We start from the raw sequence: 25,666 nt of genomic DNA, 5'->3' as shown, positions 1-25,666 counted from the left end.
CTACCATGAAGGCTGCTCCCTCAGCACTGCTGTAGACAGTCAACAAGCATTCAACTCCACATTATTATACACAACACCATACAATTCCACAACACACAATTCAGCGCCACACAATTCCACACCTCACAACGTAATTACAATCCACATAATACCACTCAACACCACTAAATGCAACTCCACCTAATTATACGCTACTCAACACCACAAAAATACACCCCACAAAAATCCAATCTATGCCACATAACAACAATCCACATAAATACAATCCATGCCACATAATTCTACTCAACATAATTTCACTCAACACCACACTGTTTCATGCCACAATATTCAACTCCACACAAATCCATTCCACACCACATAATTCAACATAAAACCACATTATGCCTCCACAAAACAATTCCACTACACACCACATATATCTAATTTACAACACAAAATTCAACATCATACCACAAAATTCAACAGCACACCACATAATTAATCTCCACTTCCCATCACAAAATACCGTTCCCCATAATTACACTCCATTACACACAATCCCACTCCACATAACTTCCAATACACTCGAAACATATGCTTGATATTCACATAATACAACTGCACACCATGCTGCATAATTCCACAACATTAATCTACTCCACACCACACAATGCCACAACTATCAATTCCAATCCAACCCACATAATTGAACTACACACCACGAACACCCACTGCAGCACATAGGTAAAATATATTTACATTTACAATGCCAATAGCTCTAACTCTCTTTTTTTTAACACCCAAACACATAGATGTGGAGCTAAGCTCCTACCTATTTGTTATTTTTTGTCCCCAAAAACGCAAAGCTATCCACACAGTTCCATGCCACACACTTAAACTCCAAACATTTCCAATCCACACCACATAATTCCACACCAAACCACAAATACAACTCAACAACACAATTACACAACACACCACATACATCCAATCCACACCACACAATTCCATATCGAGGCACAAAATTCAACAGCACACCACCTTATTAAACTCCACTACATACCACACCACAAAGCAAAATACCATTCCACATAATTACACTCCATAACACACAATCCCACTCCATATAATTCCAGTACACTCAATACCATATAATTACTATCCCATAATTCCACAGCACACCACACCACATTATTCCACTACACAAATCCACTCCACACCAAACAATTCCATGCCACATAATTACACAGCTAACTAATTCAATCCAACCCACATAATTCCACTACACACAACATACTTATACTCCATAACACATTGGTATAAAACATTGCCATTAACAATGCCAGTAGCTCTAACTCAAACAAATACGAAACCGATTGCATTTCCAATGTTTGTTTCTTTTTTAGAGTTTATGTGTTTTCAGCTGTCTACCTCAAACACTTCTCTTCCCTATTCTGCCACACTTTGTGTTGTTCTCTTTCACCTGTGGGCTTCTCTTCCCAACCCCCTCAGTGTCATAATGACCTTGAGCCTTTCGAGTCCTTCTCCTCGTGTTACTTTTTCACTTGTGTGCTTCTACCCCAGCTCCACATTCTTCTTTCTCATCCGTGCGCTTCTCTTCCCTCCCTCCCCCACTCCACGTTGCTTGTGCATGTCTGTGTCATGTACTTTTCCCCGCCCTTTGTAGTGATGGCTGCCGCTGAATGGGGTGGTGCGCAGCGGGGAGGGATGAAAAGATTTAAAAAATATGAATAAACTTACCTGCTTTGCCGCCACCTCGGGCACACGCCTCTCTTCCGTCTTCTTGTCTTCTTCCCAGCTGCTGCCTGCAGCCTGCACTTGGCACCCAGACTTCCGGACTCTACCAGCCAATCACGAAGCTACAGGAGCAGCATCGTGATTGGTCTGAGCAGCCTGTTTGGCCGCTCAGGCAGTGCCTGGGTAAACTGGGCATGGTCTCCATAGGGCTGCGCAACACAGCCCTATGGAGAACATTCCAACTATGCATGACTGTTTGGCCTGCCCTAGAGGTCTGGTCAAAGCATCATGCGTATGTAGGGAGGGAGTGCAAACCACTCCTGCTCCCTCTGCGCAAGCCAGCCCTGCCCCGCTCGGAGTCGTAAAGGAAAATAAAATGATAATAACTTCTTGTTATTATCATTTTATTTTTATTTTCCACTGCTCAACAAGCAATGGGGAGACGCTCCGCTGCCTTAGTGGAGGAGCCGCCACTGGCCCTTTGTGTTGCTTCCAGCCCCCCCAACATTCATGTTGCTTTCACCCACCTGTGTCATGCATGTTGTTTCTGCCCCCTTCATGTTGCTACACCACACCCTCTGTGTTGCTTCCTTCCACCTACACTCTTCATTTTACTTACCTTCACCTACTTCCGCTTTCGAGCTACTTCCTTTTTTATTTTCAAGATCAGTAAATAAAAAGAAAAATAGCCTGTCTCTTTTTGTAGATGCACACATAAGTGGTGTGCATGCTTACACATGGATAAAGCCAGCTGTGTCATAGTCTTTTTAGGTCTTGCCTACGCAGCGCGCATGCCTTGCTTAGGAGAGACCTTTAGTCATCGGCACAGCTTTGCGGGCAAAAACGTACACACGTTGCATTGCTTCCAATGGCAACGCGTGCACGTCTGGCGATTTCCTTGCGGGAGCAAGCGGCGCCATTTGGTAGCAATTATGGCGCTCGCTCCCCCAAGGGAAACGCTGTCTGCTCTCGGCCGCACACCCACCCACCCCCTACTTGCGCGAGGCGCGCACACTTGATTTTGTTGTTGTTTTTTTTTTTTTAACTCAATGGAGACATCTGGGACAACGCATTTTCTGAGACTCAATAAAGTTGGCCTCATAACATACAGGCTCGCACACCTCATTGAGCTGGTCATTAACTAAAGGTTGAATCTGAGTTTAAGGAAACCGTGGCCTGTTTCCAGGGTCATCTCTGTGACACGTGGTAGTGAGACTGGTTAATAATAACTTGGTTCTTCCAGATTCACACTGAACGGTTTAGAAACCTTGTCTCATTACCACAGCCCAATCAATAAAGCTTGTGCACATCGAAGATCTCAAATCCCAGGACAGACTGAAACCCGCTCATTCAGATGTGTTTATTTTCAAGTCGGAGACATTAAATATCTTGTAAGTTGCTCATTCCTGCCTGAGAACTGCAGACCACGGTGAATGGCACGGGACCAGCGACATTCTAGGCTGCGCGTCTCTGCTCCAGAGAGAGACTAACAGTAGTTCTTCATTCCGAGCCCGCACACGCCCCCCCCCACCCCCCGCCACCCTCCCCCGGACCATGTCCCCTGTGCTGTGTTGCTCCCCAAACGTCCACCAGTAGCCAAGGATCTTCTTCTCTGTCTGTCTTCCTGTTCTTTGGTTCCGTGGAGGGTCGAGCTCTGAGGGTCACTCGCTGGTGACCGGTGGGCCGCGGTGGAGGACAACCCGGCGCCTCGCGCCGCTGCACCAGGGCCCAATGTTGTATCCCTCCCACCAGGCCGTGCTGCGATGCCCTCGGACTTCATCTTTCTACTCAGCTCTGACCTAGACCTCGAGTCGCCACGGTGCCTGTACTCACGAGGGGTGTTTTGAATGTGGATAAACACTAGATAAAGGGGTACTTCTGTGCAGGAAAGGTTCTTGGGAACGGTCAAGGTTAGAGGACCCAGGAGCGGGAGGGGTTCTGCTAATGCAGGAGTGGCTGGCATGGTTTGCTTTTGGGGACTGGGAAGGAGGGGCAGTGTCTGTCCCCCAGTGTAGTGGGTGGTACTGGGCGAGCACCTTTGGTGGGAGACCCCTAATGATTCCCAAGACCTTTCAAACACTAACAATGCCATGAATGCCTCTACCTTCCACCTACTTGAGACAGTGTTGCTGTTGTCTCCGATCACATGTCACAATATGGCCCTTTTACAAGGCCAGTCTCTATAACGTATGCCCCGATCTTTACTCGGCCCTGCTGCATGTATGCTCGCTGGGTGGACTCTGGAGCTGGTCACTGTTGATGGACTGCTTGCTGCATTTGGGCAAGGGTTATGTCATTCTTTCTTGATTCACGTGGCTTGGTGTATTTTAAAACCCACGAATTGTAGTAGACTGCTCTTGCAGATCTGATGCACATCTTGTCACTGTTGTGGGTTATAATATATACCTAGCTGGGTCAGAGCGTTCTGTCACATCATAAACTCTCAATTGACATTGCAGTTAGAGTCAGCATAGTCATAGGCATACATCATGGTCATCTTAAGTACTCGCTCATCTCGGATGTAAAGCTCACTCCTACCAAAGACTGATAACACCATAAAGAAGCCGGAAACAAAAAGCCTTTGCAATACAATAGGTCTTGCCATTGTGAGATTTACAGCTATTGGCATTGTAAATGACAAGGCCTTTTATTTAGGTTTTAAAAACAAAAACGTAAATAAAATTAATTGTCATGTACAATGCCAATAGCTCAAACTTGCGTAAATGCGAGACCTATTGCATTGCAAATGCTTGCTTTTTTCCCTTTTAGTCATGCTGCACAGCATCGCTAAAAACCATCAGAAAAGCAAATGGGTCTCAAAGGACGAAACCTATTGGCTTTGACAATGCTTGGTGTTTTCTGTTAGTCATCCTTATGAGGTTAAACTATGTCTCCAGGTTACAGTAATTCAAAGTGAATTGTACTTGTTCTTTGCTCCAAAGCAATAATTTTCCAGTGTCACACATTCAAACTAAAAAAGGTTTAATTGCCTGCCATGAAGTAAATGTACTATTCATTTAAAATGATACACATTTGTTTTTAGATTTTTTGATTGCAAACATATGGCTACAATACTTAAGTATGTTTTCTTTCTTTCTATTTTTACTTTTGTAACAATAAAAGTATCCGCCATACCAGCAGTTTGCACGGGGCACACCTATTGGCTTTGCCAATGCTCGATGGTTGTTTTGCACTGCAGCAGGCACTTATTATTGCTTTCGTTAGTGCTCGAATATAAGAGTCGGCCATGGAACCGCACCTAGGACCACATATCATCATATAAGCCTCAAGACATCACTCATTCTATAAATATGTTCTTTGGAGAAGACAAGTGCTGGAAAGAAGTAGAATTACGCGTTAATAACTTGTTACAGCAAACAAAGCGATAAGAGAATCGTGTAGTGAGATAGAACGATAAAAGTGCTGTCGATTAAGATTGTTTTAATTTAATATTCTTTTTAATAATGTTGATCACAAAAGTAGTTTATCAAATAGAAAACCAAAAGAAAGGTCGTTAGGTACAGAACAGCGCATGTATTTTCCAGTCTTCGCCTAATATTTAACAACATAAGTTGTTTATTCAATGACAAGTTATGCAACCTGTGCCGCCTCTGTTTGCAGATTCAGAGACCACGTGACGATAAACCTTTGCCCTCTGTGAAAGTTCTCATTCTGAGGCTGGGCAGAGTAGGGAGCAGCAGGTAAGCAAAAGTATCATTTAATTATGAACGAAGAAATGTTTTCTTTTTTGGGGGGATACGTTTTTGGATATTAAGATCATTTTAGAAATTGGAAAGACGTACATTAAGGACCGAAAAACAAAATGATAATTTGATGTGAATATAAAAAATAAATCTTTAGCTAAACTTGCTTATTCGTGCTAATATAACTTCTATTTAAAAAACATTAAAAAGTTTTGATTTCTCACTCTAAATTCCGGACCGAAGCATGTAAAACACACAAAAACCCTCTGCTGCACTGGAATCACAAAATACTTTTCTACAGTGCTTGGATTCGTAACACCCTGGCGATTATCGCAAGCTGTTGCTTAAACATACCCAAGCTTGTGCACACATGTGGCTTCTTTCTAAAGATAATAATCCTATCTCATTAGTTATGTGAATAGTACAAGCACGAGGAGCAACTTGAAGCAACAGAGGGTGTTACATATCTGCTAATTCTGTATTTTATTTTATTTTTAAAGAAGAGGCCAGCAACATCAGTAGGAATCTGATTTACAAAAATATGTGTAATTCATATATCGTAGAGGTATACCCACAAGTTCTGCAGAATTATCCGTACTTGGCGATCCAAAATAAAACCATACAGGCATACACACTGACATTTACAACACTCAGATTTCGACATATACTTCTAATCATCTGTTAGACCTGCCATCCTTGGTTCTTGTAAAGATGCATAAACCACTTGTAGAATGAATGATAATAATCCAATATGACAAGAGGAAGTAGTTCTTGAAGGTTTATTAAGTATTCATGAAGACACCACTGGAGTGCGTCCTTCCCTTCTGAAGTATGAACGGCAACTGTTTCCTGATACTGTTCATAGCTCAGAAGAAGGTTGAACGCACGGGGATGCATCTTTGAGAGATGCTTATTTCAAACCATATCACACAGCATGCGCGTGAACATAAACCCCGCGCATGCAAGCTAACATGAACACGAGCTCACTAACAGAATGTGAGAACGTAACAAAGCAAATAAAAACATGTATTGTATATATTACATCACCCTTCCCCTTTTCACAAAGAAAACAAAAATTTAATTTAATGAAAATAAAAATCCCTGTATCTAGAAGAAAATGTACAGTTGCGAATAGGTCTTGAGGAATTAGATTCAGAAGAATTATTAATAACAACATTTTGAGGGTCAGCATGAAATGATGATCTAGAAACACAATCTCTTGAACACTCATTGCTAACTGACATTGGCACATCTGATGAAATAGGAGCATCTAAAAAGTGTGAAAAATGTAAATCATCTTGAAGAACATTTTTTTTTTTATCCAAGATTTCTTTGGCTTGATGCGGAGATAATTTAATTAACATTCTCTTACTCCACCAACCTTTCTGACCAAGAAACACAGAACCTTTAGATAATTTTAAAATTTGTACAAGTAGAGATAGTTTAGAAAGACCCTTCTTGACTTTCTTAGGAGATTTTATCATCACCCAGTCTCCAATTATAAATTCATTAAAATAGTTACAGGCTCTGGTATCGAAATCTTTCTTTTGTATAGCTTGTTGAACTGCAACCTTTTTAACCCCTTCGCTGCTGCGGACATTCCGCTGCAGCGCTGGGGGGGGCAGGGGGGCAGCGTGGCGGGCCTGTGCTCATGACGGAGCCGCTCCGTCATGAGCCACAGTTGAGCTGTGCTCATGACGGAACGGTTCCGTCATGACTCCGCCCATTTGCGTTGTCGCCCCGCACAGGCGGGGAAACAGCGCCGCGCAGGCGGAGCGGCCGCCGACAGGATTGTCATGACGGAACCGTTCCGTCATGAGCACACGGCAACCGTGGCTCATGACGGAACGGTTCCGTCATGAGCAGGGAAGGGGTTAAGCATGCTTTGTTTGTCTTTGCAAGCTAGACATGAATTATCATTTTTCTTCAAAATTCTAATCCATGATGGACAAAGAGTTCCATTTGGATCTCTTTTCCTGAGCAATCTAAATGGTGAAACACCAGTTGAAGAGTGGGGAGTTGTAAGATATGACCAAATCTTTTTTTTTAAAAACATGTCCACAGGTACATTAGTAGCTCAGGCTGACTGTATTCCCTCTTTTATAAATCTATTCATTCGTTCCACTAATCCATTGGCCGAAGGGGAATACAATGCTACCTTTAAATGCTTAATAGCATGAGATTCCAAGAAATTCTCCATTGCACTTGAAGTAAAGTGGGAACCATTGTCTGTAACTAATTCTCTCGGAAATCCTTCAGAAAGAAAAATTCTAGAAAGAAAATCAATTACAGACGACGTGCAAGAGGAAGAACAAAATTCTACCTCCACCCACTTTGAATAATAATCTATTAACACTAATATGTATTTTTTGTCATTCGAGAATACATCAAATGGGCCTGCAAAATCCAAAGCTAATTTTGTCCATGCTTCTTCTGGAACTGGAACATTATGCAAAGGTGTTTTTACCGTTTTCCAGTGTTTATCAGATACAAGACAAGTTGCACAAGAATTTATACACTTGGTAACATCTGAATCTAAACCAGGCCACCAAAAGTTTTCTTTCAACCTCCTTGAGGTGGCACCTATACCCAGATGCCCTTCATGTGCTATTTTAAAAATTTTATTTCGCAAAGAGGTTGGAGGGATTGCGAGATCGCCACGCATGACCAATCCTTCAACTTGTGAAAGTTCTTGACTAATTTGTGCAAAAGACTTTAAAGGAGAGGGAAGAGACCGTTCTTTAGGCCAACCTGACACAATCATGTTTTTTACTGCTAAAAGAATGGAATCTTCCGCAGACGCTTTCAGCCAGTCCTCTAGTGTAATATGAGGTAAGTCAATGACAAAATCATCAATAGAAGCTACCACACATTCTACATCATCAAATCTGGAACATGAATAGTGTGAAAAAGCAATTACACGGTTATATCCAATGACCGTGCACGTTTGGGTGACGAAGGGAGGTTGCTGCGTGAGCCAATCAAGCGGTTACTTACAACGCAGAATGACATGAAGAGCTTATCGTGAAAGAGACGCGTTAACTCTTTGGTGCGTCTTACGCTAATTCGGAAACTCCTCCAGTCTTGATCCAGAAATGAAAAGAAGGTTCCTTAGCGAGACGGACGTGCTTGAAGAAGCAAGGCTTTTTCCTTTTTGAATGTCAGTAGGAAGCACAAATCTTTGTGGTGTTGGCTTTTTAGTTTAAAATAACTCGTCGCCAAATGTAAAGATGCATAAACCACTTGTAGAATGAATGATAATAATCCAATATGACAAGAGGAAGTAGTTCTTGAAGGTTTATTAAGTATTCATGAAGACACCACTGGAGTGCGTCCTTCCCTTCTGAAGTATGAACGGCAACTGTTTCCTGATACCGTTCATAGCTCAGAAGAAGGTTGAACGCACGGGGATGCATCTTTGAGAGATGCTTATTTCAAATCATATCACACAGCATACGCGTGTATATAAACCACGCGCATGCAAGCTAACATGAACACGAGCTCACTAACAGAATGTGAGAACGTGACAAAGCAAATAAAAACATGTATTGTATATATTACAGTTCTTCCGCCTTAGATAAAAGAACACTCATGGGGTTGGCAAGCGCTCCCCACTTTCCGCTGTGGGGTGGGGAGGGACACATTTTAGACCTGTCATCCTTGGTGTGGTTTCCCCTGACTTTTTGCTTTCTGATCTCTTGTTTTACTGGCTGTGTTTTGGCTGACTTAGGAACCTGGGCACTTTACCACTGCTAACCAGTGCAAAGAGCATGCAATTTATACTCAAAACATGGTAATATTTGCTTCTCTACAATCAACATATTTAATTAACTTCTAAGTCCCTAGTAAAGTGGACTACATGTGCCCAGGGCGTGGAAATTAAATGCTACTAGTGGGACTGCAGCTTTGCTTGTGCCACCCACTCAAGTAGGCCTTAAAACAGGTCTCAGGCCTGCCATTGCAGAGCCTGTGTGTACAGTTCGAAACTGCCATGTCTACCTGGCAGGTTAACCATCTTGCCAGGCCCAAACCTTCCATTTTAATACATATAAGTCACCCTTAAGGTAGGTCCTGGAGAGTCAAAGGGCAGGATGCAGTGTACTTAAAAAGTAGGACATGTACTTTTAAGTCTCACATGTCCTGGTGTTGAAAAACTCTTAAATTCGTTTTTCACTACTGAAAGGCCTATCTCTCCCACAGGTTACCATTATGATTACAATATTACAGCTTATAAATGTAATTTCCGATTGGAAAGAGATAGGGCCCCCACATTTGTTGTCTCTGGAATCACAATTTCAAAACACAAGCAGGATGGGAGGGAGGGGCTGACACACCTGAAAGGGATGTGTCCTGTCCCCAAACAAAGGGTTGCTCAATCCCCTGTAGTGAGTCTGGATCAAGGCAGGAAAAAAAGGGACTTGTTCACTTCAAAGGTATCTCTTTGAAGTCTCTCCACTCCAAAGGCCCAACTGGGTATAAGTACTGGACCTCTGACCACAGCAACTCAGATCACTTCTGGAACTGAGGACATTCTACCAGGAAGAAGGACTGCTGTGGTGCTGGAGGTACTGCCACTTTGCTTAACTGCTTTGTTGTGTTGGACTGCTGCCTGTTGCCCTCTTGCCTGTGAGTGAGAAGTATTGTACCCAGAACCTAAGTATATTCAAGGGCTTGTTGGCTTCCCTCCTGTTTTCTGAAGTCTCAAAGAAATCAAAGAATTCTCTGTTCAACCTGCAAACAGCACCTGGACTCTGTCTGCTGTGAGTCTTGCTCTGCCAAATGGTGCCAATCCAGTCCTGGGGCCATGGAAGTGAGTTTAAAGTACTGCATCTTGGGGGGGTGTGGCCAAGATGGTGGAGAGATAGGACGTGTTCTGCCTTCTTTCCTCCACCTGCCGCACCATAAGCACCGGCATTGGCTTCTTACCGCACCGGCGATGGCGAATTTGACTCCTGACTCATCTGGGGACCCCCGGGGGCTCCCTGGCTGGGCCGTCTGTGATCCCGGTAGCTGTTCCTGTGACCCCCTGCCCGCGTGGGGCCTGCCTGCTGGACGTGGCCGAGTCGCTAAGTGGAGGGCCGCGGCAGCCGCCTGAGCCAAGGGTGGCAGCGCTAAGTGCGGGGCGACCGCGGGAAGCTGAGGGCTGAGATCCGGTCATTGGGGTGCACCCGAGGCCGGCGGAAGATGGCGGCGGCTGCGCATGGCCATGATTCGGGGGCCCGGACCTTTGCACGGAAGAGGGGCTTGATCGGGACACGCCCGTGTAGCGCGATCACCCGCGCAGCTCCCGAGGTGCATGGTGTGTCACACCCGGAGCACTTCCTTCCACCAACATCGCAGGACACTCTGGGCTGGCGGCGGTGAGTCTTGGTGCCCTACTACCCGACCGCGATCCATGGTCCGCGCAACTGCCGAGGGGCCTTGAATAAGTGTCGGCTGACCTGCGGGGCCTGGAAACCTTGGGACTGCTCCGGCCCGGTGTGGGCCTTTATCCCCTGCGAACCTTGCTGCGGTGGGACTGGGCCATTGCTTTGTGAGACCCTTGCCTCTCACATTACATACCCCTGAGGCTCCTGCGCTGCAGCACCCCGCGGAGTCCCGCCGCGTACCGGCCTAGCGCATCCTCCGTGCCATCTTACCACTCGTTCACAAGGAGTTCTCCCGAAGAAGGATTAGTGCCCTGAAGGCTGAGGGGTGCACATCGCGCTGCCCTGGGGGCCAATGGGAGCCATATAGCAGCAGCGGAAGGCCTCCATGGGGCAATATTGGACTCTTTGCTACTCCGGCGACGACAGACACATCGTGGGCTCGTCTGGGCCGGGCAGAGAACAGACTTTGACGCCCCCGCGCTCTCCGACACCCGGCTGCCGGGCATAGTACAGAAGGTGGTACACAGTATGGACCTCTTTGCCCGTGCACAGAGTAGCAACCAGACAACTCCCGGCCGGCAGCGTGAGGGGGCGCCCATGGCTACCGCAGAAGATGCACCAGTAACGTGGGCCTTCTTGGAATCCCTGTTCGCGGCCCTGCACGAGGACCTCCAGACGGTGAAACGAGACATCACGGTGGAGTTAAAGGACATACGCAAGGATGTTGATGACATTGGCGAGAGGATAACATCCTTAGAGGATAAAAGCGACGCCCGCAACACGGAAATGGCGGCCATGCAACAGGAGGTCCTCCCAATCCATGAGCAGCAGGTTGACGTCCAATCCCATCTAGAAGATCTCGAAAACCGCTCCCGCCGACACAACATACGCATCTGGGGAGTGGGCACCGATGAAGAAGCTGGAGACATCTTCGAATACGTACAAGCCCTCTTCAATCACGTCCTGGGCAACCCACCGGATACGCACTTGAAACTAGATAGAGCACCAGGGCACGTTCGGCACCCCCGGCAGATATCCTTGTTTGTGTCCAGGACTTTCGCACTAAAGAAGAGATCCTACGGAAAGCTAGATTGCTCCAGCCGATCTCTTTCCACAATCAATCCCTGGCCCTCTACCAGGACCTGGCGGCCATAACTCTCCAGAAACGCCGGTCATTCCGACCCATCACGGAGGCCCTGCGTCAGCGTAACATCACCTATTCCTGGGGGCACCCATTCCACCTTGTCTTCCACCATGAAGAGACATTGTTCCATCTCCGCTCTCTGTCCGAGGCCAACAAGCTACTGGGGATCCCGCTCCCGGAGGACACGGAGGATGAAGATCGCACCGACGCCAGTTCCGGCGCCGTCAGACCGAAGTGGAGGCAGCAGCGCCAACAGCGGTGGGGCCCCCAGCGGCCGAATCCGCAGGTGGTCAAGCAAGAGCAGCAAGCTGCCCTGGAGGCTCTACCAGGAGCCCTGGCAAAGACATCACCGAGTGACTGAGTTTGGCTACTATGCTGTATCCTTTATTTGTTTTTGCTGCAGTTCGGGTTGGGGGAGTGGGGGTTGATGTTCCCCATCGGCCACTCCATATCCCCATAGACTCCTTCACTGGTCATCCATGGATGACGGACTAATGACTGAACTCAAGACTCTTCGTGGCGCCTGTTGCGTCTTGGTTTTTTGGTCTTATTCTTTGTGGGCTCTTGTTTTACTCTTCTTTCTGCTCTTTCTTGCTGTCTGTCCTTCTTCATGAAGGGGTCCGGTTCCAGGAATGCCATAATCCTTTACCACCTGCGCTGATGACGTGAGGTCCCAGCCGTCCTGCTGCCCTTGCTCAGCATCAACCCACCCTCAGATGTTAGATGTGAGGGTCTTCTATTAAGATACTCACGCTTAACGTGAGAGGACTTAATAACCCCATCAAACGCAGGACCCTCCTCTCATATCTAGAGAGCACGAAGGTGGATATCTGCCTTTTTCAAGAGACACACCTGCTCGTAAAGGACTGCCACCGTCTTAGGTCTCGAGCATTTCCGACCCAATTTTTCTTCTCCAAACTCACCAAAACGGCTGGGGTGGCGATTCTGGTCTCACGGGCTTTTCAAGGGAAGGTGTTACAGAAGGGGTGGAGATAAAGGGCAGATTGCTCACTTGTCAAATCCTCGTGGGGGGCCTTGTTTTACATGTGGGATCTGTTTATGCACCTAATGAAGGTCAGGAGACTTTCCTACATGAAGCCCTCACTGAAGTTATGGCAACTCACAACCGCAATATTTTGATAGGGGGGATCTTAACCTAGTGTTCAACGAGTAAGACAGATCAGTGCAGCGCACCAGCCAGGTAGGTGCCCTTTCCCCCACAGGCCTCGCCAGACTCACCGACCTCAATCTCACAGATCTCTGGAGACATCACCACTCCAGGTCCTGGGCCTTTTTATACTACTCCAATGTCCACAAAACCTAAGCTAGATTAGACTACTTCCTCCGTTCTAAGGCACTGCGTAACGCCTTGCTTCCACTGACATCCTGACAGCTTCCCTTTCCGATCATGCTCCCATGGAAGTGATTCTAGCCCTCCCACATCTTCAACGCCCAACGCGACATTGACGCTTCCGTGGCGCTTTACTGCACAGTCCAGACACAGTGGCTCAATTACAGAACACCATAGAGGACTTCCTCGCACATAATGACAACCCAGACACTACCCTTTCCACGCGTTGGGAGGCCCTCAATGCAGTCATTAGGGGTGAGGTCATCGCTATCTTTTCTGTGGATTCTGCGGACCGTAAGGCAAAGAGGGACGATTTGACGCAGATGGTATGGGAATTGGAGCAGATGCACCTGTGTGCCCCTCATATGGCGACAGCTGACGGCTGCCCGGGCACAATTGACAGCTATTGACCGCGACAAGGTGGAATACGCAGCGGTGCGGCTCCGACATTCCTTCTATACAGGGGGGATATATGTGGCCGTCTCTTAGCAAACAAACTCAGAGCGGCGCGACTGCGAGAAGGGGTCCGGGAAATTTGGGATGACACAGGGGAATTGAATTCGGAGGACACGATCATTGCTGAGACCTTTCGTAATTTCTACGCTCAACTTTATGATGCACAACCGCTTAACCGGTCTAACATAGATGCCTACCTCGACCATGCCCGTCTCCCCACCTTGACAGCAGACCAAGCGGCCTATATAGAGAGGGATATTAGGCCAGAGGAGGTCATTGCGGCCATTTCCCGCTTGAAGGTGGGCAAATCCCCGGTCCTGATGGTTACACCGTTGCTTTTTACAATCAGTTCTACACTGCTCTTGTTCCTTTGCTCACCTGGCTTTTTAACTCCTTCACAATGCACGGCGCGATTCCAGCTCCAATGCTAGAAGCGGCGATCGCTGTTTTTCCTAAGCCTGGGAAGGACAAGTCAGAATGCGGGTCATACTGACCGATCTCTCTTTTAAATTTATACCTGAAACTTTACACTGGTATCCTGGCTTCCAGGCTTGCCCCCTATATGCAGAGAATAGTAGACCCCGACCAGGCTGGGTTTATCCCACAGCGGCAGACCAGCGACAATACGAAACATGTCGCACATCTCATAGAGAAGGCCTCCCGCATCCCTGGGAAATATATGCTCTTAGCCATAGATGCGGAGAACGCCTTCGACAGGGTCCACTGCCTGTATCTCGAAGAGACACTGGTTCGTTTTGGTCTCGGAGAAAAAATGCGGACGCACATTTTTAATTGTTACAGATCTCCCACAGCTTCGATACGGATCAACGGGCATACCTCTACCCCATTCTCTATCCACAGAGGCACGCGGCAGGGATGCCCTTTGTCACCTCTGCTGTTCACGCTCTATATGGAGCCCCTGGCTCAGAGGGTGAGGGATTGTCCATGGATTACGTGTATTCACTTCGGGGGACACACACATCCCCTTAGCCTTTATGCCGACGATGTGCTCCTCACTCTTGAGAACCCTGAGCAGTCATTGGGGCCTTTTATGGAAGAGCTGGACGCCTTTGCCGGTGCTTCGGGATTCAAGCTTAACTTGTCCAAATCTATAGCGATGAATCTTTACTTGTCCCCACGGGAACTGGAGGTCCTGCGGGCTCGCTACCCCCTACATTGGTTCGCAGATACCATCCCTTACCTGGGCATACAACTGGCTCCGACCTTACAAGCCATGCGAACCTCTAACTATTCCCTCCTTCACTCTCACATCCGCGCCGAGCTGCTGAGGTGGAAACACCATCAGATCTCTTGGCTGGGGAGAGTAGCCACAATCAAGATGACAATTCTCCCTAAAATTCTCTATTTATTTCAGGCACTTCCCCTGCCGCCACCAACCGGTTGACTCCATAAGGTGCAGGCGGAGCTTTCTCATTTTATTTGGCAAGGCCGCAAACAGCGTCTCAAACAGTCGGTTGGATTTCTCCCGCCCCACGAAGGGGGCCTGGGAATCCCAAACCTCACGCTTTATTTTTATGCCACACAGCTCCGATACTTAGTGGAGTGGAGTCGGACTGAATCTGAGAAACACTGGCTCTTCCAGGACCGAGCCGTAGCCGGTACATCTCTCTTGAATTCCCTTCCTGTCGAGGCCCAACCGCCCTACCAACCTCTACGCCTCGGACGTGACCCGTTCCCTTCTCACCATCTGGGACCGGACCAACATACGCTATAGCCTCATAACTTTCCCATCTCCGCTCACTTCATTGGTGGACAACCCTGATTTTGGTCCCGGAATGGGCCCCAGCCCAACCAGCTGTGGCGGGAAGCTGGATGTCGAGCACTGGGTCTTTTGTTTGCCGGGGGCGACATCATCCCCCTCTAGCAGCTTCGGGCGGATTACAGTCTTCCGGAATCCGAACGCATGCATTACTTACAAGTCCAACACTGGGCCATGCACCCTGACAACCGCTCCCAGGCTACTAGGCTCCTTACCATATTCAAACGATGGCTTATTACGCGGTCCTCTGATAAGAGGTTAATTTCTGACCTTTATAAGGTGCTGCTGTCCAGATATACCCATACTCACCACGCGGGCCGTGCGAGCAGGGAGGAGGAGATGGGCCGTTCCCTGAGCCTTGCACACACATAGGCCTCACTGAAACTCTCACCAAATTAGTGTACCACTGGTATTATACGCCGGTGAGGCTTCACCGAACTGACCCAACGCATAGTACAGACTGTTGGCGGGATTGCAGAAAGAGAGGCACACTGGTCCATCTATTTTGGGACTGTGACCGACTCCAGGACTATTGGAAGCACATCCTCGACGAAGTAGACAGACATCTGGACACTAAAATCCCTTGGTTCCCTGTCTATGTCCTCCTGGGGGTGCCTAATCCGCTCACTTACCCACTGAAATCTAGAAGAGGGAAGCAGATACCTATAGCACTGGGCACGGCAGTACAGAACATATTATTCCACTGGAGAACCCCTCGCATATCCACACACACTGGCTGGTATCAGCGACTCTGGCACGTATTGGGTATGGAAAAAATTTCTCTCACGCTAGCTGGGAAAGGTTCCTCCTTCAGCGAACTGTGGCAGCCCTTCCTCTCTTTTCTGGCACAAGAATTCCGGGAGCTTTATTGCCCGAGATACCTGCGCATATTATGTCTCACGTCGCAAGACACCCCTGCATAGGCGGGCTTAATGGCAGGACTATTGACTCACACGACATGGCGCTCTTTTGTTAATATGGACCGGGCAGGGGTGGGGGGGGTGGCTTCGTTTCAGTACTCTTTCTTCTCTCTTTTCTCTCTATCCGGGAGGTGGGTGGGAATGTAGTTGCTCCTTTTTCCTTTTCTGTTGCCTTTGGTTTTAAAATGCTCTGATCAGTATTGCCAATGGGCCATGCGACTTGATTTTCGTGAATTGGTCCTTTTGCAGTGTGCAATAAAAGATTTAAACCATAAAGTGCACCGATTGGAACCCGCACATCTCCCTCGACTTCGACACATTGCCGCTGCTGCACAGACCAGAGACTCCGCATCGCCGACTGCGCGAGGTATCCTCTCTAGGTTCCAACGCTTACCCGACTTTGCGCTGCTCGGCGCCAACGCATCGCTTCATGCTGCTCACATCTCCTGCAGCCCAACAGTTTGACGACGATGCATCGCCCCAGTGTTCTTCACATCTTGGCTCTCGACGCATCCTTGACAGTGCACAGCACAGAACCTTTGGATCGCCTACATCTGCAAGATCAATGATAACACATACTCCCTTGCTCCCTGTATCGCCCTCGATTACGACGCATCCAAGGTACTGTTCAGCCGTCCAAAGCTGGTCCCTGTATACGTCCCGCTCTCCATCGTGGTCAGCCTGAACGTTTGGTTTTGACCTGGTCAAGCACCACCAGATAGCCCCAGTTGGCGCTATTTGTTTCTAAGCACTACAAAAAGTGTATTCTTTAAAAATGTATAGCTTGATTTCTATTTATTGCCTTTTTGTTGTTTTGGTCTTGTTTTCCTCATAAATTATAAGCTATTTCTTTAAACTGGTGTGGAGTATTTTTGTGGTGTTTTCACTGTGTTACTGTTTCAAGCGTTACACAAATACTTACACATTGCCTCTTAGTTAAGCCTGACTGATCTGTGCCAGGCTACCAGAGGGTGAGCACAGGTTATTTTAAAGTTGTTTCTGACTTACCCTGACTAGGACTGTGGTTCCTGCTTGGACAGAGTGCATACCTCTGCCAACCGGAATCCCAATTTCTAACTTTAACCATTCATGTTCATGTACAAAATAAGGCAAACATGTGCAAAAACAGCTCTTTTGTTTTTTTCGTGTTATTCTTTACAGTCAAATCATTTTCCCCATGGAGAAAGGCTTTTTGTTTCACTCAGTTTTTTCCTCATTCTGTGAAGGGACTTATTCCTGCTCTCTGCGGAAGTCATTTCTCAGGTTGGGAAAGGACCTGAAAAACCCTTGTGAATACCTCAAACCTCAAAACCATCTATGAATGCCCTTGTTAGTTACGAATAATTTTCATTACTCTGAGTCCAAGACTCTCTGTCGCAATTCTAACTTTGTGAGGTTTACCGTCTGAACTATCGTAACCCAAAAAAGTACAAATGTGTTTTATACAAATATACGTAGTCCCCATTCATGACTTCTACGCTTCCTGTTAGCCACAAATAAGGACCACAGCCAAAATAGGCCCAGCGATACTAAGCACCCAAGGCATTGGTTTGGTTTCACCACTCAAAAGGGCTTGGTGGGAAGACACCGATGACTGTGACAAGGACAAGGCACACAAGGACTCGAAGTAATGCAGGTTACAGGTAAGTAAACAGGGGGAAAAAGGGCAGGTGGCCAGGAAAGAATTTAGTCACACTCACTCACCTTGTTGCTGCCTTTCTCATCCTAGTGCTATGGACTGCAGACTATGGGAACACCCCATATGCTGGGATCAACCAAAAGATCATCATAAGGCTGCAGATCATTCAGAACTCTCCAGCCAGAATCACTCTCCACCTCCCAAGTCACACACACATCACACCACAACTGATGGCGCCCTAGTGGCTCCCCATACACAGACAAGCACAATTCAAACTCCTCTCACACACTTCCAAGGTACTACATAACTCAGGCCCAGCATACCTCAACAATTGCATCTGCTTTAACAAACATTCCAGTCATCTCCGTTCCTCCTGATTCCTCTCTGCACACATCGCATGCATTATGGAAAGCCAGATCCGGAGGTCGAGTCTTCTCCTACATTGCTCCTAAAGCTAGGAAAGACCTGCAGCTACACGTAAGAGCCTTCGCACTTCTTGTATTCCACTAGAAGCTGAAGAAATGGCTTTTCGGGTAGTTCCACTCGGCCCTTGTTTGGCTAGAGTCGCATATGCTCAGCGCCAGTATACCTGGGTGAGAGCGTACCCTATTAATCTGCATAACATCCCTTATATCGAAGGATATACCAAAGCATAAGTGCCCTACAACTACAAGGAGCCCAAAAAAGTCACCCCCGGCAAAAACTGTAGCCCAGTGACTCCAAGAAAAGGACTGCTCCACAGAGGTCAACATATTAGAACCAAAACCAGCTGAGTGACACCACTCACCCCTGACAGGACCAGACTGTGCGCTGAAACACAGAGCTAACTGCATTACACAAATAAGAAAAATTGACGCCTACCCTGGAGACAGACTGTAGAGAGTTGTATATTTGAATTCTTTAGTACTTTGGTCTTTACTGCTTATCAATAAAGTTATTTGTATATTGAATGTGGGGTAAGGAGAATGTATGAGGTCACTGTGCTCAGTGATCTAGAATCCTTGCTGTGATTGTTCATTCTTTGCCTCTATGCCTACTGGAGCTGTCGTGGGTCTCTGTTACTGGAGTAAAATATTCCTTTACTCGTAGCAAACCTGTGTCTCTTGCTTATTAAGTTATATTGACAAATGCTACACAGACATTGTGCAAGGCGACTGTCATTACAACAGACTTAGAATGATGGACCTATTGCAGACCCAGATACCCAGCAAGCAATAGAAATAGATTAATCTGGTGACATAACATCGCTGTTGAAAGCATCTCACCCTTCCTACTTGTTCTAAACGAGAAAAAACAAACAACCTGCAGTAAAAAGGAAGTTCCAGCAAGGGAAATTGAAAATACCCCGTGCAGTTAAGGTAGAAAAACTGGCAAATAATCACCCGCAAAACCAGTGCTTAATTTGTAAAATATGAAGTGCAGGTGCTCAAATGTTTTTTGGAGGCCACACCTACTTTTCTTTGGCTCCACCCACTTCTTCCACTGGCTCCACCCACTATATTAGCTCCACCCACATCCTCAACTGGCACTGCTAAAAGTCAGATGTAATACCCAATCGATCTTACTATGAGGAAGGCTCCCCTGCTGAAATTAAGGTTTTGAGAGGAGGTTCCCCTGCCCTGTGAACATTTTGAAAAAGATTAAACCAAAAGTGCATTAAAAGCTCAATTTTGAAATAAATTAGCTAAAATCACTAATCAATTGAAAGGGACAATTCCAGTGCTGTATGAGCCGATTTCTGGAACGGACAATACCATTATTAACAGATTACAGATTTGGAACAATTTTCTTCTAGATCGCAACACCATAGTTCGAGCTAAATAGATCCGATTCCTCAGTAGACAGTGATGTAAATATTTACACTTAGGTGACGGTCAGTCGGTCACACCTTAGCCGTCTCGCTGGAGCGGGTGATTATTACGGAGCATTATAGGCTCTTGGAATCTGCAATTCTCATGAGCTCCACCCCCAATGCCGTCGTACCCCCACTGTCACCAGGGCCGGCTTTAGCGCTGGTGGTGCCTTGTGCGACGATGTTTGTTGGCGCCCACCAATGACCACCTCCACCACGGATTCTCTCACTAGCACCCTTTAACAGTGACCAAGTCTCTATAACCACGCTCTCTCAGATGCATTGAATTAGTTCTATAGCGCCACTCATACCAGTGTAGGGTGTCCGAGCACTTTACATCACATGCACATTACACAGAGACAATCAATCATATGTGTGTAAAAAGTGTATAGGTAATGTTACATAAGCCAAAGGACTAAAAGTGTAGGAGTCACATGTCATCCATACTGGTAGGCAGGATAGTTTAGGAGTGCTTGGTGTGGAGAAGCACAAACTCAGAGTCGAAAAAGAAACAGCATAGTTGGGAGTTTTCTTTAATAATAATCTATTTCTAGCCAAATTAACCCTTTTTGCAACATTAATCAATGTTCTAATATTGTATACTGTGCAGTGTGTATGCACTTCTAGGATGAAAGTTAATAGCTCACTATTCTATATTAGGACTTTAAGTTATAAATTGCAGGTAACAAAAGGATGCCTCTTTTGAAAGCAATAACCTGCTGATCTGTTTACATCATACCCACTCTGTAATCTACTTGGTACATTCTTTGCAGCAGGCATATTAACCCTCTGCACTAACTTCAGCGAAGTCAAAACCTCAACTATACAACATGCTGATCTCTCTCCAGGAAGATAATTAATCACAAGAGTTATCTTGACATTTATGTGAGGCCTGGTAATTGCTGGGGTAAAGAAACGCTGCAGCAGGTGCTTCAAAAGCATAATAAACTTTCAAACATGGAGCCCCCAGGAAGCCAGCACCCGGTAAAGCCGGCCCTGACTGTCACTCTGGGTCAGTTGAGTGCGGTTTGGTCGGTGCTCAGGTAAATTACCCGAGTGCTGCCTGCCATGCCATGGCATGCCGCATGCCATGGATCTCCTGTCGGCAGGTTCGCTGCGGCTCGGCTCCACTCTGCTAAAGCCCTGCTCCCACCATACTCCATTGCGTGCTCACCAACACGTCACAGTTGTCACTACAGAGAGTGTCATCCAAACCCTAGAGCTGCAAAGACTCCCGGGGCATACCCGGTGCGCCCTGTGCTCCCACCCCACATCCCTCTGGCACACTCCAGGCATACATGCAGAGAGCCCTGTGCTTCCACCCCACATCCCTCTGGCACACTCAAGGCACACACGCAGCACCCTATGCTCCCACCACACATCCCTCTGGCACACTCAAGGCACACACGCAGCACCCTATGCTCCCACCCCACATCCCTCTGGCACACTCAAGGCATACACGCAGCACCATATGCTCCCACCACACATCCCTCTGGCACACTCAAGGCACACACGCAGCACCCTATGCTCCCACCCCACATCCCTCTGGCACACTCAAGGCACACACGCAGCACCCTATGCTCCCACCCCACATCCCTCTGGCACACTCAAGGCACACACGCAGCACCCTATGCTCCCACCCCACATCCCTCTGGCACACTCAAGGCACACACGCTGCACCCTATGCTCCCACCCCACATCCCTCTGGCACACTCAAGGCACACACGCAGCACCCTATGCTCCCACCACACATCCCTCTGGCACACTCAAGGCACACACGCAGCACCCTATGCTCCCACCCCACATCCCTCTGGCACACTCAAGGCATACACGCAGCACCATATGCTCCCACCACACATCCCTCTGGCACACTCAAGGCACACACGCAGCACCCTATGCTCCCACCCCACATCCCTCTGGCACACTCAAGGCATACACGCAGCACCATATGCTCCCACCACACATCCCTCTGGCACACTCAAGGCACACACGCAGCACCCTATGCTCCCACCCCACATCCCTCTGGCACACTCAAGGCATACACGCAGCACCATGTGCTCCCACCCCACATCCCTCTGTCGCACTCAGTCAAGGCACACACGCAGCAAAAACATTCAGCTATCCCAACAGGTTTGCTCTACAATGGCTCAACATACCGGCCAAACACTGATATTGGGACGGCTGCTTGCAGGGCGGCTGGAAGACGGGTATTCTTTGCAAACACGTTTCTGCATCTCTGTTTCGCTCCAAACTCAAGCGAAGCCACAAGTTCCTGTGACATGTTCGGAATATCCATACAGGCCTCATGCCAACCACCAAAACTCTTCCTGCATATGTCACTCTATACCCCCATGCTATGCCACCCATGATCAGCAGAAGGAGCGGCCTGTCAGTCGTAGAGGGCAAGAATATGCATTATGCACAAACCCTCAGTATTTCGCACCTCTTCTCTTGAGTCCGCGCGTCAGCGCAGCTACAAGTCTGGAGCACCGGCTGCACCGCATTCAACACCACGACTCTTCCCACATACCCACTGTCTGTCTACCAATCACAGCTGACGTGCTGCGGGCCCTCGCCAGGTGTACCCAGGACCATGCAAATGCCTGTAACCAGAGGCGGCTGCACACTGTGCACAGGTTGATGGCCTGGTTAAATTGTGGCGATTTCTTCCACGACAAGAACACAAATATACACACAACTCAAACACAAATCTTACCGCGTTACTCGTGGTGGGCCGTGGGCAGTCCAGTCCGGCTCAGTGTGGAATAAGTTACTGATTATTTTAGGCGTGGTCCGGTCCGAACCGCAGTGTGTGTCCCTCCCGCGACTCCCGGACTGGTTAGCAGTGGGCTGCAGTTGTGCTGGGGCGTGGCGTGGGCATGTGACAAAAAGCTGCCACGCGCTGCGCGTACAGCTGCCCCGCCCCCTATCAGAACAGTCAAGAGTCAACAGAACCGACTCACTGCGACCCACAAATCCAGCCCGCCCCTGGCGCCCCAATAAATCAGTGTGACGTGCACGCACGCCGCACGGCCCACTGAGCCCACCCCCCACTCACTGACTGTAAAATTTAAAATTACCGGCGAAAGTGAAACCGTTACCAGGCTGCGGCCTCTGCCGCCATGATCGATGGATCACACACACTACTTACTACGCCACCAACCAAGGCACCAATAATTTATTCTCTTTCGCACCGTGCGGTGCGCAGCACGGCAGCAGCTAAAAATAAAATAATTGAAATGAATCGTTGAAGTAGTGTGAGTTAGTCACTCTGTCTGTCGAATGAATGTCGATGAACTCACACACACAGCCGCACTGAACTTCTCCTGTGACCTGCAGGCTCTGCCAGGCTGCATGACGCACACGCTGATGAAACTGAGAGAGTACAGTGAGTATTTTAATCTATTGGAAAAAAACATCAATGACGCACCTTACGGGCCGGGCGAGATGCGTAGACCCGGCCCTGTCAATTAAGTGCCGGTGCTAAGCACCGGCAAGCACCGGCACAAATTAAGCCCTGCGCAAAACCAGAGGACAGCACTCCCTTTGAAACACGCAATTCGAGCACTGTAATCACTGCACTGGGACACCTGGCATCACGTTCTGGGAGCGGATCTAACCCAAAGAAGCTGAACCAGTCCAAGATTACACGAGAACAAAGCCAACACCGGGGAGCAGGAAACGGAGGTGAGGATAACTGCATATATGAACAGCCAGCCTGTTGTCCACAAGAGACAAACCTCAAATGGAATATGTGACAAGATCCACAAGGCAAGGAAACAGCAAATGATGCCAAGCCAATGTCGAACATCTATGTGAGACACATACGCTATGGTCAGACTCCAAATGACAAAAAGAACCCAATGGCCTGATCCGGATGGCCAAGAATGAAAGACACCTGCCTGAGTCCCTGGCACCCTCACAGAAAATAGAACACTGTGATACTCGCTGGGGACTTATGAGTCACAAAAGGAGCATCAATACAAGCACATGGTCACCCATTTAATTCCCAGCCAAGATCCCACCTACTAAGTTTCTGAACAGACACCACTCGGAACATTCTCAGAGGCATTCAGAGACCAGGCACCAGGCTAGGGCACACAAACGCTCAACCAACCTAGTACCGCAGCAGAGGCGAACACCTTGTGCTAGGCAAGGTAGTGTGGCAGGGTTACTTCGAGTCTTTTTTTCTAGCATAATCTGAGTATCTGAATTTATAACAAGCGGGTAACTTTGGTGATCTTTCATTAATATAAGGAGTAGGTCACATTTATGATAAGGGACGTTATTTACCATTTCTTGTTCTTCAACAAAAGTTTCATCTTTGGGAAGCTGTCCACTTTAAACGTGACTGACTTGCAATGTCCTTAGAGTTTTCTGTCCCCTGTAAGGAGGACAGAAGCCTTCAACAACCTTCTCCTCAAGTAATTCTTAGAGGTTGTTTTTGTTTGTTTGCAGCAGTAGTAAATTACTGAGATTCTCCATGTCTTGTCCCCATTATTCCCTTTGAACTGAACCTTCATTTGAAAACTGCCAAATCTCATACCATGTTACAGGATAATTCTTGAGAACTTTGGATCAGAGTCTTGGTTTGTGATAGAATTTCGGAATTAATTCCTATCTCAAATTAATCAAGTCATTATCATGAACCTTAGAGGTTCTGCTTTATTATTTTATTAATTAGCCCGCTCTCACAGGTGCATAGACTTGGGTAGAGCTTTGTATTTGGAGCTTAAATAGTGGCAAAAGTTATTATTATGAAGGTTGGCGCGTGAGCCAGATATTGGTACTAGGTTGAACGCCTTAAATTGGCTTGCTATCATGGAAAGAGCTCTTCAGCAGCTTACTTTCACTATGTATAAGTATGAAGCTATCTGGAGTTGTTTTGAGGATTGTCACAGATTGCCAAGTATCATGTTTTTATCATTTTCTATTATAAACTACTGAGCAACTAATAATATAATTTTATTTAATTATTTCTGTGTATTTTTTTCTGGCTTACTTGTTAGTTTGTTTTGGGTTGTGATAAGAAGGGATAGGAATTGTCATCATAATACTCATTGCTGAGGGGCGTGGCTAGCCAGCCAAGATGGCAGACGCTTAAACGTGAAGCTACACCTCAGACGGGCAATAATCCTGGCTTATCTGCCGCCCAGTGCAATATTGGCTACCTCACCAGGCTTTGCAGGGGGAGAAGCCTCAGTGGTGGCAAGAATCGGGGCAGTCCATGAGGGTCGCTGCCTCAGTAGAGGTGTGAGCTTGGCCCCCAAAATGGCAGTGAATGACTTAGTCGGTCTGCGGACAGCGTGCAGCTATCAGAACAACAGAAGCCCAATGCTGTGCCACAGGCTCGCTGGGAAAGGTGAGCAGGAGACAGGGGCGGCACCCAGGGGCCTGGTGTGATCTGTAGCCCCCGGCACCTGCGAGGAGCGCTACAGAGGTGAGAAAGGTCGGTGAGCTGTGCATGGAGGAAAGGATCCAGGGCATGAACCAGTGCCCGGCATAGAGACGATGAACTGCAAAGGTGTTGGGGCCCTGGCACCTGTGAAAGGGTCTGCACTCCAGTTGCTGATGGACCTAGAGGCAAGCAGGGGGGCCCTATGGACTGTGTTGGAGCGTGGGACTGGGCCAGTGGCACTGCTGGAGGGCCTCCGTCCCTGTTGCGGACAGATTTGGAGTGTTGACAGCAGGGCCTCCCATGGTGACACAGT

General features: G+C 47.6%; 1 protein-coding gene across 1 annotated transcript in view; it reads left to right on the top strand.

The window, feature by feature from the left end:
- Positions 1-5,409: 5,409 nt before the first annotated feature.
- Positions 5,410-25,666, top strand: part of ALLC (allantoicase) — an 823,350-nt gene continuing 803,093 nt past the window's right edge. Inside the window, exon 1 of the mRNA XM_085610751.1 lies at positions 5,410-5,441. The gene's annotated coding sequence lies outside the window, so the exon portion shown is untranslated. The remainder of the gene's footprint in view (positions 5,442-25,666) is intronic.

The sequence above is a fragment of the Triturus cristatus genome, chromosome 6 (assembly GCF_964204655.1).
Source record: "Triturus cristatus chromosome 6, aTriCri1.1, whole genome shotgun sequence".
Classification (NCBI taxonomy): domain Eukaryota; kingdom Metazoa; phylum Chordata; class Amphibia; order Caudata; family Salamandridae; genus Triturus; species Triturus cristatus.
The sequence above is the reverse complement of the archived record's forward strand: the minus strand, read 5'-3'. Positions and strand labels throughout refer to the sequence as shown.